The sequence below is a fragment of the Diachasmimorpha longicaudata genome, chromosome 9 (assembly GCF_034640455.1).
Source record: "Diachasmimorpha longicaudata isolate KC_UGA_2023 chromosome 9, iyDiaLong2, whole genome shotgun sequence".
Taxonomy (NCBI): Eukaryota; Metazoa; Arthropoda; class Insecta; order Hymenoptera; family Braconidae; genus Diachasmimorpha; species Diachasmimorpha longicaudata.
In genome coordinates this window covers 6654531-6667729 of record NC_087233.1, presented here as the reverse complement: position 1 = coordinate 6667729, position 13199 = coordinate 6654531, and the positions used below count along the sequence as shown (strand labels likewise).

At 36.8% G+C, this 13199-nt stretch overlaps 1 protein-coding gene and 5 non-coding genes across 10 annotated transcripts in view; 5 read left to right on the top strand and 1 right to left on the bottom strand.

Moving 5' to 3' along the window:
• Nucleotides 1–13199, bottom strand: part of LOC135165948 (aromatic-L-amino-acid decarboxylase-like) — a 46185-nt gene that overhangs the window by 2939 nt on the left and 30047 nt on the right. Inside the window, exon 1 of one of the 5 annotated variants that reach the window (XM_064127777.1) lies at nucleotides 701–976. The exons of 1 other annotated variant lie outside the window; for it this stretch is intronic. The gene's annotated coding sequence lies outside the window, so the exon portion shown is untranslated. Of the gene's footprint in view, nucleotides 1–20; nucleotides 472–700; nucleotides 977–13199 lie in introns of those variants that run through there. 3 more of the 5 variants (XM_064127776.1, XM_064127780.1, XM_064127778.1) reach the window with 3 other exon arrangements.
• Trnap-agg (transfer RNA proline (anticodon AGG)) lies at nucleotides 1568–1639 on the top strand. Its single transcript has one exon. It is a non-coding gene; the product is annotated as a tRNA-Pro (tRNA).
• Nucleotides 2733–2805, top strand: Trnaa-agc (transfer RNA alanine (anticodon AGC)). The gene has a single exon. It is a non-coding gene; the product is annotated as a tRNA-Ala (tRNA).
• Nucleotides 8118–8238, top strand: LOC135166312 (U5 spliceosomal RNA). Its single transcript, XR_010299658.1, has one exon. It is a non-coding gene; the product is annotated as a U5 spliceosomal RNA (small nuclear RNA).
• LOC135166301 (U5 spliceosomal RNA) lies at nucleotides 8804–8921 on the top strand. The gene has a single exon (XR_010299651.1). It is a non-coding gene; the product is annotated as a U5 spliceosomal RNA (small nuclear RNA).
• Nucleotides 11812–11883, top strand: Trnac-gca (transfer RNA cysteine (anticodon GCA)). Its single transcript has one exon. It is a non-coding gene; the product is annotated as a tRNA-Cys (tRNA).

Genomic DNA, 13199 nt, shown 5'->3' with positions numbered 1-13199 from the left:
ACTAGTTGAATAATCACAACATTTGGGAAAAATTTTATCCAGTTGTAGAACACAATTAACGAAAATACTTGATTATGATGATTAATTGAATTTTATCATTGACTAATTTACATTTCGTTCGTGACAACTGAATTCATTGAGGATTCACTGTCGAATGGACCGCGAAAGATGAAGGTGACGAATATTTATACCTCATACCACATTTAAAACTTTCACCGGACTTTCTCTAGAATCCCTCAAGATGAATATGAGTTAACTACGTGTAATGTCACATTTGAAAATATTGCGTTTCGTTTGTTTATTAGACTAAAAAAAAAATTCAACTAAACTTTCGAATTTAATGCGAAATTTTTTATTACATTTTCCGTTTAGCTCTGATTTTGCAACTCATATCATTACTCGAGGGATAATTACACCTGAATACTCTCCACATTAACCAACGCTTTTTTCTTATGGTACAACACAAATGATTTTCTCTGTGTATCGTTCGTAATCTTCACGTCTCCCTAATTACCTCTCACTCGTTAAAATCCGGAAAATTTATTTCTCGTCTAGTGTCCAAAGTTTTTTATCCATATAAACTTGAAATGGGAAGAATATAAAATTCTGAGTGAAATTTCAGAATGATCAATAAATAGGAATAATGTCGGTTACATTTTATATAAATACATGCGTTAAAACTAGAGATTGTTATAGTTACCAGACTCAGAGAAAGTCCTGACTTTAGAATGAGAGAATTTATCTTCTGGTGGTGACAGATATTTTTCCCAAAATGTGATTATGGGAATCGAATGGTTAATCACATACTCCACTATTAACAACTCCGATATTTTTGAAGTTAGTCAATGGTGAATTGTCGGGTAAGACTGGTCTATGCTTCGACTTAGTCCCTTTATATATCTTCAGTGCTGATGGGGTACTTGAGTTTGTCTATGCATGAGCTGTTGTCCATTCTTAGTATATTCAACGGAAATTGTTAGTCTCAGCAACCACCACCTTTTCTGTACAATTTTTTTTTTTTTAACTCCACGTCAGTGTTCATTGGAGCGTATGGTCTTTAGGGATAACCACGAACATTGATTGGTTTATGGAAAATCTTGCGTGACCGTCACTTCCCCGATATTATACAACTTGGACTATCCGGTACCTGAGAGAACGGAATTCCGATCATCTTGTCAGTGGGTGACCCTGACATTGAGTATACGATACGATGGACTCAATACAAAATTGTTTATGGTTACGATTGCTAGTTATTTAAAGGATCAATGATTTCTATGAATTTTAGGAGAGGAGGATCGATATTTTTATGTCATTCGAGGTCTTGAATTTTTTTTTCTTTCATGACATGGGGTCAATGGAGGGGGACAGTACCAGGAGCAGATTAAGGTTCTTTTTGCGAATTGGGGGAGTTTAGAAACTAATTTTAAGGAACTCCTAATTGGGCCAAAGACGTTTCTATGACGGAAGATGATTTTTTTTTCTGCCTTCGGGCGGATGGACGATGTCCTAGATTTTTTTTCCTACCGATCTCTCGCGCTCGGCTGTGAAAGTTCGTTAATTCACGTGCGGCTCGTTGGTCTAGGGGTATGATTCTCGCTTAGGGTGCGAGAGGTCCCGGGTTCAAATCCCGGACGAGCCCTAATTTTTTTTCTCTCTTCTGATAATTACGGATATAGTCGCAAATATAGTCTGTACCATGATCAACTATTCTCATAGCTATCAGTTATCCAATCCATGTGTTCAGTTATACAATAGACGACAATTACGCATCACTTGCGTAATAAATTACCATAATGACAACACCAATATGATTGGGTGAGCTTCAATATTGTATGTAGTTTTCCGATCATGAGTTTGGTCATTATTGTTAACCAGACGGATGGTTTTTCCATAATCAATGAATCGTTTTGTTGAAATCAAGGTAACACACGCGCTGTCATTAAAAAAAATTTTGCACTTCCGCAATGAATATCCCAAATCTAGTTTATGACGAATTATCTGGTTAAGATGTAAAAAATATCAGTGACGAATGCGATGATCGAGTTCTAGAATAAAAAATTATTCACAATTCCTCGCGTATCATGTGGTGAGTTACGTAATATTTTACGGAGTATTAACCTTAGAAAGAAATATCACTGAAGTAAGACAGATACATTGCAAACTTCACAGCAATCCTATGAAGGTTACTACACAATCTGGTGGTTATCGTAGAATTGTTAACGTTTTTTTTGCAAAATTAATTTGTTAAATTGAATTATTCAGTCCATGGTATTGTCTTGCATTGAATTTAGATGAATAACATGATGTTGAATTTTGGGATTTTTCCCAAATACAAAATTCACTGGTCCCAGAGTTTTTATATTTAATACTAGAGAAATATTTTATTGGTTAATTGTCGTCAGACCCTTTAACCTTGGAACTTTTTATTACTGCACTTTTCAAAAGGGATTTCCCCAAAACCATGCGGTGACCAAACCTGGTCAAAGTGGAATCTCTTAATGGAGTTTCAGGGGGTGTAAGGTTTATTGCCCTCTACAAGTAGAGGTGAATCGGGCCCAACGAATAATTTAGTTTTTAGTCTCTTCTAAGAATTCATAGAGTGTACAGTGTCCTCTTGACAATTAGAGTCCAAATAATCATCAATTTTTTTTTTATCCATTTGCCTTGTCCAAGGTGACCGTAAAGCCTCCATCCAGCGGTTAAAAAGCCTTTTATCTCCAAGACCTTCACCAGGGGGCGTAGCTCAGATGGTAGAGCGCTCGCTTAGCATGCGAGAGGTACCGGGATCGATACCCGGCGCCTCCAAATTCATTTTTTGCCATTTTAATACACAATTATTGGAGTTTGCATTTTGATTGTTTGTCAAAAATTAATTTTCAGATGAAATGAATAGGTCTTTGTACGATTACCATTTCTTTTATTCTGGTGTTACCACTTGAGAGTAGAAAACATTTTTAGGAGAGAAAATTCTAGGAAATTTGAGGGTGATCTGGATGCTCTGTTTTCTTGAATGTAGACAGAGGTGCATGAGTGGGGCCATTGTTGATGAGAGACATGAGGCCCAGAGTGTTGTATCCCTTTGTCTTTGAGTTAGTTCCTTTAAGGAGACCAAGCAGAGCGGTTATGCCCTTTCCAGCGTATAAAATAAAATAATTAAAATGGGATTCACGCGTCTGATCATTTAAACATTATCCCGTTTCCAATATCCGGAAATGTGGAAAAATCAGTTTCGTAAAATCGTAAAATATTCGTAAAATATGATAAAAAACTGTTATATAATATTTTTTGTATCAACGTCCCGGATGATTGCACTACCATAACAAGGAATAAAAGCAGTTATATATGAGCTTATGTGTGATCCATATGTACAGATATATGTGCCAATGCTCTCAGATCGCGCATACTGAATGCACTCAACGAAATTAAATCCTGACTACGATGTAGTGTGGGGCAAGAGAGGGAAAGGTTGTACAAGTTGTATTGAATGAGCTTCGTAGGCCATCGAATTTTATCTGAATTCAAAAATTTCTAGTACAGAGAAACAAATATGCATTCAAAAAAAAAAAAATTAATAGTTGAAAATTTTGCATTATTCCAGTTGAATTTTATTATTTACCGTCGTTGCTCATTCGTATATTTTCTATAGGTACAACTACTCCCTTTTTACATTTCTTTATTCTCATAGATGAAGATCATGGCGACGTATTTTCTTGGGTGGGCAAGAAGGAAAATGAGAAATAAGAGAACCTCCTACCACTCCTGTTGGTGGAAGGAGGGGGGGGGGAAAAAAGATGCGATGTACATTGATATAGCAAAAGGGGAAAACCACCCTGGAAACAGTGTATGAGAAGAAGAGAGCGATGAGGGGGGCTGCGGGGGATATATCGAACCGAGGGAGTCACAGAGGCGGAGTCCTCTCACAGTTGCTATGGGAACGTGTGACACTCTCTTTCCTGTTCTCATCCTCGTGGCTTAGAGTATCCCCTGGCTCTCGAGGAGATAACAAGTAGGCTCTGGAGATGGTGGGGTTTGTCAGTCTCGTGCCCTCTGTATCAGACTTCAGACTTCAGATTTGGTCATTTTCAGTCTTCGTTGGGTGATTTTTCAAAAAATTTGTCTTCCAATGTCTCATTCCCTCGTTTCAGAGTTTTTTTTTCAAAATTCTTCCTTTTTGGAATTGAATGGTATGCAATAGTATGTCTTCCAGTTTGATCAGACTGGTGTTTCTGCTGGAGTTGGAATCATGAAAATTCTCGGTGGATAATGTTTCGTTGTAAAATGAAAAGAGAACGTAATATAAAATATTTTCGCTTCGAAAAACTATTTCATTTTCACTGGAGAATCACAAATACAACGAAAATGAAAGGTCTATGTAAATATATGGTAGAATTGTCGTACATATTCACCGCAATTTTGGTGAAGCGTATGCGAGGGGGTTGGAAAGATGTCGCGAGAGGCGACCGCGTGTGGAAATATACGATGTACATATGATTCAGAGTAAAGGTCCACCGAATGAGACAGACAAAGAGGAAAAGGTGGAAGATAGACGGCTTTGGATGACATATGCAGAATGTAGCCACCTCTATATTTTACTCGGGAGCTATTTCGTGTGAATTTACGACGATCTACTGGGCTTTTCTCTTTTCCGCCTTTTCATTCTCACCTAAACCCACCCTCTCAAATGCATTTCTACCCTTTTCTGTATTTTTTTTTTTTTTTCTCTTTTTTTATGTTGCTTTTGGCTTTTTCCCTCCCTTTCGTGCACTTCTACGTCTCACACCTCTTTGGAGGACTTGGAAAAAGATAAAACGCGAATATCATTCGCGCATCACCCAATGAACTCACTCGCTCGCGTGTCAAAGCACTTTTCTTTTATTCCTGGTGATAACATAATTCTTCGGGGAATTTTACCGTTATTTTTTATTCAGGTTCTTCTTGCTCTGCTTAAGTGGACAGGGTAATGTTCAGTAGTTAGGAAATTCAGTTGATGATAGGGATATTTTTTAAGTTATTAGACAATAGAATTGAAATAAGACGATTTAAATTTATTGTTGTACATTGAAGCTTTGGAAATTTTGTCTAATTTCCCTACAACAAATAGAATATTTTCATTGGGTAGGAAAAATTGCGTGAATAGGGGTGAATTAAAATGTAGAGCCAGATTCTCACCACCAGAAGTCAGCAAAAATAGAGATCGGTAATTCACAGGAATGGGACAAGAAATGGGATGATGGTGGTTACTCGGAGAAAATTGGAACTGTCGTGGGTGTTACTTTTATGACCATTTGTTACTCTTCTCGGTGGAAACCATCTTGCAATTGAGTCGTATAGATTGAAGACAATGCCCCCACTGCCTAATTGAATTATCAAAAAAAGAAAAAAAAAGAAAGAAATTCCGTTCATTTCTGGTATTGTCCCAAAAACTCCACTCAACCAAATGAAAATTAATCAGAATTGCGAATAGGGTCAGTTGGACCTGTGGAATGGTGGATATAAAGTTTGATGGTGATGGAGACGAGGGTATGTGGTACCAGATTCGTATTCCACACCAGTCTGAGGATAGTGTCCCAGTCGTAAAGCCAAACTTTCTCATTGGACAGGATACGCTGTGGAAATTGAAGACTTGAGTATCACTCGACCCTTCGGTCTCGTCACGTACCAGACGAAAGAAGCCACTGTATCACTGACGATATCATTTCAAAATGACGATAACGTCAACGCCCAGACGTCAAAGTATTCTGTTATTCTCGGTTGATATGTGTTAGTTGGTTTGTTGATCGTTTGTGTGGGTGGATTGGACATCTCCAAGAGCTGGAGCCAGGTCCATCAACTCTGATGGCCTTGAGATCTTGAAGGAAAGACAGTAGTTGTCCAGGATGTGGTCCAGGTTCTGGAGAACGAGGTTTGTCGGGAGGTCTGAGGGTAATAGGTTCGATTTTCGTACCTCGGAGGGGGAATTTAATTGAGTAACTGCCTCGTATTTAGTCGTAATTCTCATATTTTTCGGCAAAATCATTTGTGATGAATGGGCCCTGCATTTCAAGTTTAAGTGGATAAATAAAAAATTTTTATCGTTAATTTTATGAGAGGTTTTATGAACATTTTAATTTATGCGTTCTCATACGTTGTCATAATTTTCAAGACAATTGTTCATGAGTAAAAGGCACTTATGGCGATTATTTCCTACCAAGGTCTCAGGCTCTAAATTGTAGGTTGATTATAGGCACATTAACAGTTACCAACAATTTTGATTTTTTTATGAAGATTTTAAAAGTACTGGTACATTATTGGCAATAGAGACAATTATGAGGTAATTCATATTTACAGAATTTTTCTTTGCTTTGTATCCTATTTCATTACTCAGTAAAATGGAGAATGAAAAGATCAAAGCTACTTGATTTAAATCACATGGACAATGTTAGCCCTTCAGGCTTGGAATTATCATGAAAAAGGTGAATAACCAGTGGTATATGATTTCTAACAAATTCTCTGTGTGAATCGTGGAATATGAACCAACGTTTTACTCATCACAAATTCATCAACGTTTGGGTTTAGTCGAGTTTACATCCATCGGTGGAATAGTGAGGATTTAACTGAGCAGACTGTACCAATCTTGTTGAAGAATTTTACTCATGTGTGAATTATGATTTCTGTTTGATGGTGAGACTACCAGGGGCACCTGTCATTTAATCTGAATAATTAATTTCACAATAAAAGAAAAATTAGTTCATATAACACATAATTATTTATAAACAAAATGATCTGTGTGCGTTTACGCATTCCCTCAGGATAAAATTGCGGGCTTCGGTTTCTTTTTTTTTTTCCAACAGTGGATTTTGCGATTTGAAAATGAAAAAAAAATGAGGGAACGAGCGATAACAGCAACTGGAGTATAGGGTAAAGCGTGTGGATGTTGGGGGTGGAGTGAAGGGGGAAGATTTCCATTTACCCCTCTGTGCCTCGTCCTCATCGATTCTCGGGCTCTCCTATGGGTTATACTTCTTTGCCCTCCCGCCAGTGTAGAGCTACGAAGAAATTCACTTTTGAAAAAAAAAAAAAAGGAGAATGCGCGCGAAAAATCAATGTAGCCTCGGCATTGGTCAGAAGACAACCAACTCAGCGCGTCCATTGGTTGTTTAGGGCACGTGGGGGCGGCGCTTAAAGATGAGCTCTCGCTATGTCATCGCTTATATTGATCCTATGTTCGCACGCACAGCGAATATTCCGTGAAACACGGTTGTGTTGGGACGATACATGAAGATAAATTTTTTTTTCCCATTGGAAGGAAAAATGATGGGGAAAAATAAATGTTTATGGTTTATTTGAAAATAAATTAGTAATTAGGGATATTCGAGTACTTCGGTATAATTTCAGATACCTTTTTATTATTGTGCATTAAATTCAACGATTACTGAGTAATCATCACATGAAACAAAAAATTTTTCATTCCAAAATTATCGAATTTGATAATTAATAAATTCGATATTTTTTTATTTGATTGATAATAATTGAATCTATCACACCAGCTAGACACTTGAATATTCCTTAATGAATGGGAAACAAGGGTGAGACGAAGAAAGAGCGGAGACAGGTAGTTTCGTGCAACTGAATGAACCTACACGTACGATAATTGCGACAAGGGCTTTATGAATGTGAAGGGAAATGCATGGGTTAGCGTGTCATAGTGACTGTTCGTTATTCACCCGCCTATGGTGTTTAATTACTTAATGAGATTAATCGCGATGACATAGATTTAATAATTAATGGTCAGGATGTGCAACAGCGAAAGACGAATATTCCGAAGGTGAAATAGCGGAAGTGATCTCTGTCGATGGTCTTATTAGGGGAATTATTATGAATTAGTTATGAATTATCGGGAATTTTGAATGTATTTGGAGGGATGAGGGCTTTCATTCGGAGGCCATTCACTGATACGTATTGTTGGTATGGGTTGAGGTAAATGTAGTGTAGTACTGGTGTAGTGCTGGGGATCACGCGGCTACAGTTGATTCAAGGAGAACAACCAGTACAGTATCGTGCCGCAAGGGGGCCAATTCTTTCTGCACGGGAAATATTGAGTTAGAGGGGATAAGAAGGGGCCCCAGGGCCCAGTTTAGTTACTCTGGTTTCCCTTCAAAACACGTATAAATCTTTCGCCTTTTACTAAAGATTTCCGTGGAGGGGAACAATTGATGAGTCTATACTCAATTTTTTGTGTACCCGGCTTTTAGCTGGGTCGTAATATAATTTAAAAATATTTTCTAGTTATAGAATTTCAATTTTCTCTTTAATATATCGCCAAGAAAATTTTTAACAATTGTTTTGCTAGTTGTCTGGAATTTTCTGCATTTTACTTCTAATATTTAACTGGAAGGTACTTGAAAGACTTATGGAACTATATTTTTTTTAAATATTCGGGGGTCTAAGATAAATTATAGAAAATAAGGGTTATCTGCTTAGACATTAAACATTAAAGATTCCAAAATTTTAAGATATATTTCGTCCCTTATAACAATTTTTTTTCTGCATAAATTTAATGTTCTTTGGGAATGTGCCCCACGAATTTTGTTCGTCAAAGAATTTAATTGTTCGGAGATACAAATTAAATACCTTCATTGAATTTATTTAATGTACCTTCTGAATTCACAATGAAAATTAACGATAAACGAACTCTCCCCCAGTTGAATTTTTAATACAACATTTGAACCACTAGGTGGATCCTTCTACTTAAAACTCACGGCAATTTTTCGCTCCCTAAACGTCTACCTGAAGGCCATAACTGCCCCTGTGAATGGGGGATGAGACACTCTGGTTTCCCTTCAATTTACGAATAAATCTTTCGCCTTTTACTAAAGATTTTCGTGGAGGGGAACGACTGACGAGTCTTTATGAATTTTTTGTGCCCGATTTTCCAATTGGGTCATTATTAAATTAAAAATTAATTCTTCCCTCAGACAGTAGAATAAATATTGCCCTTCAATCGTAACTGTCTACTTTTCGAATAATTCTAAATTTAATTAACGTGACAGAATATGGATAATTGACACGTCATAATAAATTCTTTGAATTACCCAGTACTTCGGGCTGTCCTCGCAATAATTAAAAATTATAACAACAACTGGAGGCAAATTTATTCCTCTGTATAAATATTAACTCTGCAAATGGATGCGACTGTCCTGATAATCAATAATGTTCGAAAAAACGTAAATCAGAATTATTGTTGTTCTCCAGAGGCTTCCGATCAACGTCATTGGCCTGAAATAATCTAATGGCCCGACAAGCGCTCGTATTGATAGGCGTATTTTTTTTTTTTTCGCTCCCGTGTATTTAGGAAGGTCGGCTGTTGTAAAAAGGGATGAAGAATGCGGGGGTGGTTTCGCTTGTGTACGGTGGGAGTGTTTTGATGGATTAATTCGCGACGGGAATGGAAAGCAAGGACCGGTTGGGGAGTAGCGCACGTACTTTTTTGCATTTTTTAATTTTTTTTTTTTCGCCCTCCCCAGATGCGCGAACGAGGCTATAACAAATGATTCGTCTGTCAGTCTGTCAATTCTCCGGGCCTATATTTCGGACGGTTGCATAACGAACGCATAATTTGCGGTGCAATTCCGTTGGTGTCACATAAATTTTTTAATATTTTGTGATGAATGACGAGAGAATTTTTATTTCTTTTAATATTCTTTTCAATATTTCTGTTGATTTTGTATTTAGTTGCATTTGAAATTTTTTAATTGAACATTTTGGAATAATTACATTTCCAAGTCAGGACGAGGAATTTATATTTTTTGTTTTTATTAATGGAGAGGCTTTTCCCAAAAAAAATTGGGAAATTGACGGGGTGTGGGGTCGTCTCCACTAAACATGATTTATTTATTGACAGAAGGCAGTGCCAGAGGGGGGTAGAAGGGGCGCAAAGTGGGGGAAAGGGGGGCAATAAAAAAAAAAGACTCCATTGTCCGACTCGGCTCTGTTTACGTTGATTAATTGCATGATCTTTGATATGTTGGGGTGCGGGGGATTCTCGTGCTGTATCTGTTGTCTGTTAACATTCATCCTCCCCAGTGCTCACCCCCCAACAAAACCTGTCTACGGTAAATAACGCCTCTGATATCTCCTTTTCGATCTCGAATAAAAAATCAACCGCAAGAAAAATCGTCTCATCATTTTTGGGGAATTTTTCATCGTCAAATCCCGACGAAAAATTTTCCGCTTCAATTTTATTTCCATCTCAACATTTTTCTAAATATTATAAACAAATATCTCTCGTCTCTTACTTATAACCAAGAACATTAGAAATTACTATTTTTCTCAGGGATCAGGTAATTGAAAAATAAAAAAATCTTTAGAATTTTTTTTATATTTTTTTTTTCGTTTATTACCACTTGTTTTATTTTTATTTATTTCATCAATCGATCGAAGTGCTCCTCAATTTTTGTGGGTTTGTCCGTAACAAGGATATACATGCATTATTGAGAGCTGTATACAGCCATGTGGGCCTTAGTCACGGTGGCATATGGCAAAGTCATGAAGTCACTATAGGTGGTCCGTAGTATATTATCGTACCTGTCGTCGAATAGGGCCTGGCAGGAGGTATGAGCTCCTGGGCTATTTGTCTGACAACAGAGTCCAGCTCTTTTTTTGTTCCACCCTGGACAATAATCTACACACACACGCACACATATGCATTCGAATATACGGTTATTCGAGTCAGACATTTGTCATAATAAGTTGAATTTTTTTTTCAACTCTCTATCGATATATCGAGGGAAGGGGGTGAAATTTTTTCGCGTCTAATGGGCCGCGTTAGAAATATGTACTCGTTAAATTTTATACCTTATTATGTGAAATGAAGTGGATGATTCCTTCGGAATGATTCGCCGGGTGAAATGAGGTAGAGATAATCCGGATAATTGATTCGATTCGAAATGCCGATGATTTAGGGGGTTTAAAGTCATTGTCGGGTGAATTTTTTAATTTGCAAAATTTATTTTGTTGGTGAGATAATATTTTTCTTTTGACCGGAAGCAATGGCATCGTAAACTGAGGAATTTTCTATTTTTCTCGTCAGGATATAATTAATATCAATTGAACACCCCAATTAATTATTAATTAAATATTCTGGAATCATTTGGTTTTCGTTGGTGACAGGGTAGGGCCATCGAATTTTGGGATTTCTTTAGGGGTTGTTACTGATTATTTAATTTCGAGAACATCAGTTGGTTTTATTTGTTTGCACAAATATATAAATTCCTCGGCCATATTGGGGGCCTAATAAATTGGCTCAAGTCTTCGATTTTGTTTGTATTAATTTTTTAGGGTGTCGATGTAGTCATCTACTCTCGTGTACTCTCATATTTGATCCTCTATGAGCAGTTCGCCTCTCATGTTCTGTATTTATCTTTCCATGATTGCGAGTGTTTGCATTTGGTAGGTCGATTCTGCAAACATAAAGTGAAAATCTGGACCCATCGAGTCATGCAGGAAACTAATGAGATCATCCAGTGGGTTGTCCAATTTCAAATAATTCTATTTTATCGAAAAATTACTATATATCATATTAATGCACGCAAATATGTTTAACGTACATTTTTTGAGATCGTTGTGGCGATGAACTGATCACAAAAATTATTTGTGAGATTAATCCAATTATGTAATCGGTTTTTTAAAAGTTTAATCGATATTTGATGAATTATAATCTAGTTGTAAAATAGTTGAATATAGTATGGATAATTATCTTATCGGTTTTGAGTAATGACAATTATCTTATTCAGACGAATAAAACGAGGGGGTGAGAGTGTATACTTCACAATTGGGAGTATAGCTCAGTGGTAGAGCATTCGACTGCAGATCGAGAGGTCCCCGGTTCAAACCCGGGTGCTCCCTTCCCTTTTTTTCTCTTCAACACAATTATTCAAAACAACTCAAACAATAATTGAATTTTTCCCTCGAAAACTCAATAATTCACTTGAGTTTTAAGGTAAAAACACATAATCGCCGGTAATTGTCGAATTTCCTTGGGAAACAAAAGGAATTTTCAACCCACGAGGAATATTTATCATTAAAATTATTTTTCCTTCATTGACGACTTTTCGAGAGACCTCGATCTCAACTACAGAATTACGTCAATAAATTTTTCGTTGCGTCAGATGTCGACAAACCATAAATGCTAAATCATAAAAAATAAATTCCATCGCAATCATTGGGTTCAGATGAATCCAATTTTCAAGTTTTTCCGAAATAGTCGTCGATTACTATGTTCACTCAGTAATTTTTAATTTTATATTCTCTTCGTGTATTAACGTGACTTCTCAGAATTTCTGGTCTCTCACACATCAGTTGTGTCAGTGTGAAATGAGGACGGAGCACAGCATGATGCGGGTGTGAAAGGCTTCACACTTGTGGAGGTATAATTGTACAAGTGTATCCCTGCTGAGCTATTATCACGCAAACACTTCATGGAATTGAAGTTGTTGGGAGTAGATTGAATAGATATCAAGAATAGTTGGAAAATTCTGGGGTCACTGTTGGAAATAAAAATTTTATGGAGAATTGACAAATCATTCAAAAAAAAAAATAGAGAACATTCTATTCTAGTGAAAATTCAAATTACAATTATTTCAATTAAAACATTGAATTCATATAAAATTTACAAACATTTTTATTTGAATTTCTCTTCAAACAAATTTTGTTTCCATTCGGAAGATTTAAAAAATCGCAAATATATCAATAATATTCCCATTATCGTCGTCATATTTTCTCTCCTCTTCTGTCCAATTAATCACCGGAATTCGTAATTAATAATAACCCCACAATTCACCTGATTCTCGTCTCGAAGACGCATATTCACCACCAGCTGTGGCTTACCAGAAAATAGGATAATTTCGGGGGGTGGTAAGGAACCCAAGTATATGGGTAAAGAATATAATACTGAAGGGAGAGAACCGCATACGGGGTGGATCATAGACTAATCCATATCGTCCTGGTGGATACCGCAGAGGATATGAATCACGCAAGTGTCAGCCACCTGCGACACAACCAAACGTTAAACCCATAAACCCTACTAAATATTCTGTAAATCCGTGAAAATACTTCTAGGGAGGGATTTTCGTTTGTGTGGTGAAGTCAATAGGGCCAATTGGCCACTCGCCAAATTAAATGTATATCCCCTGTATTAAGAACTTTCAATTGCCTCAATCCTA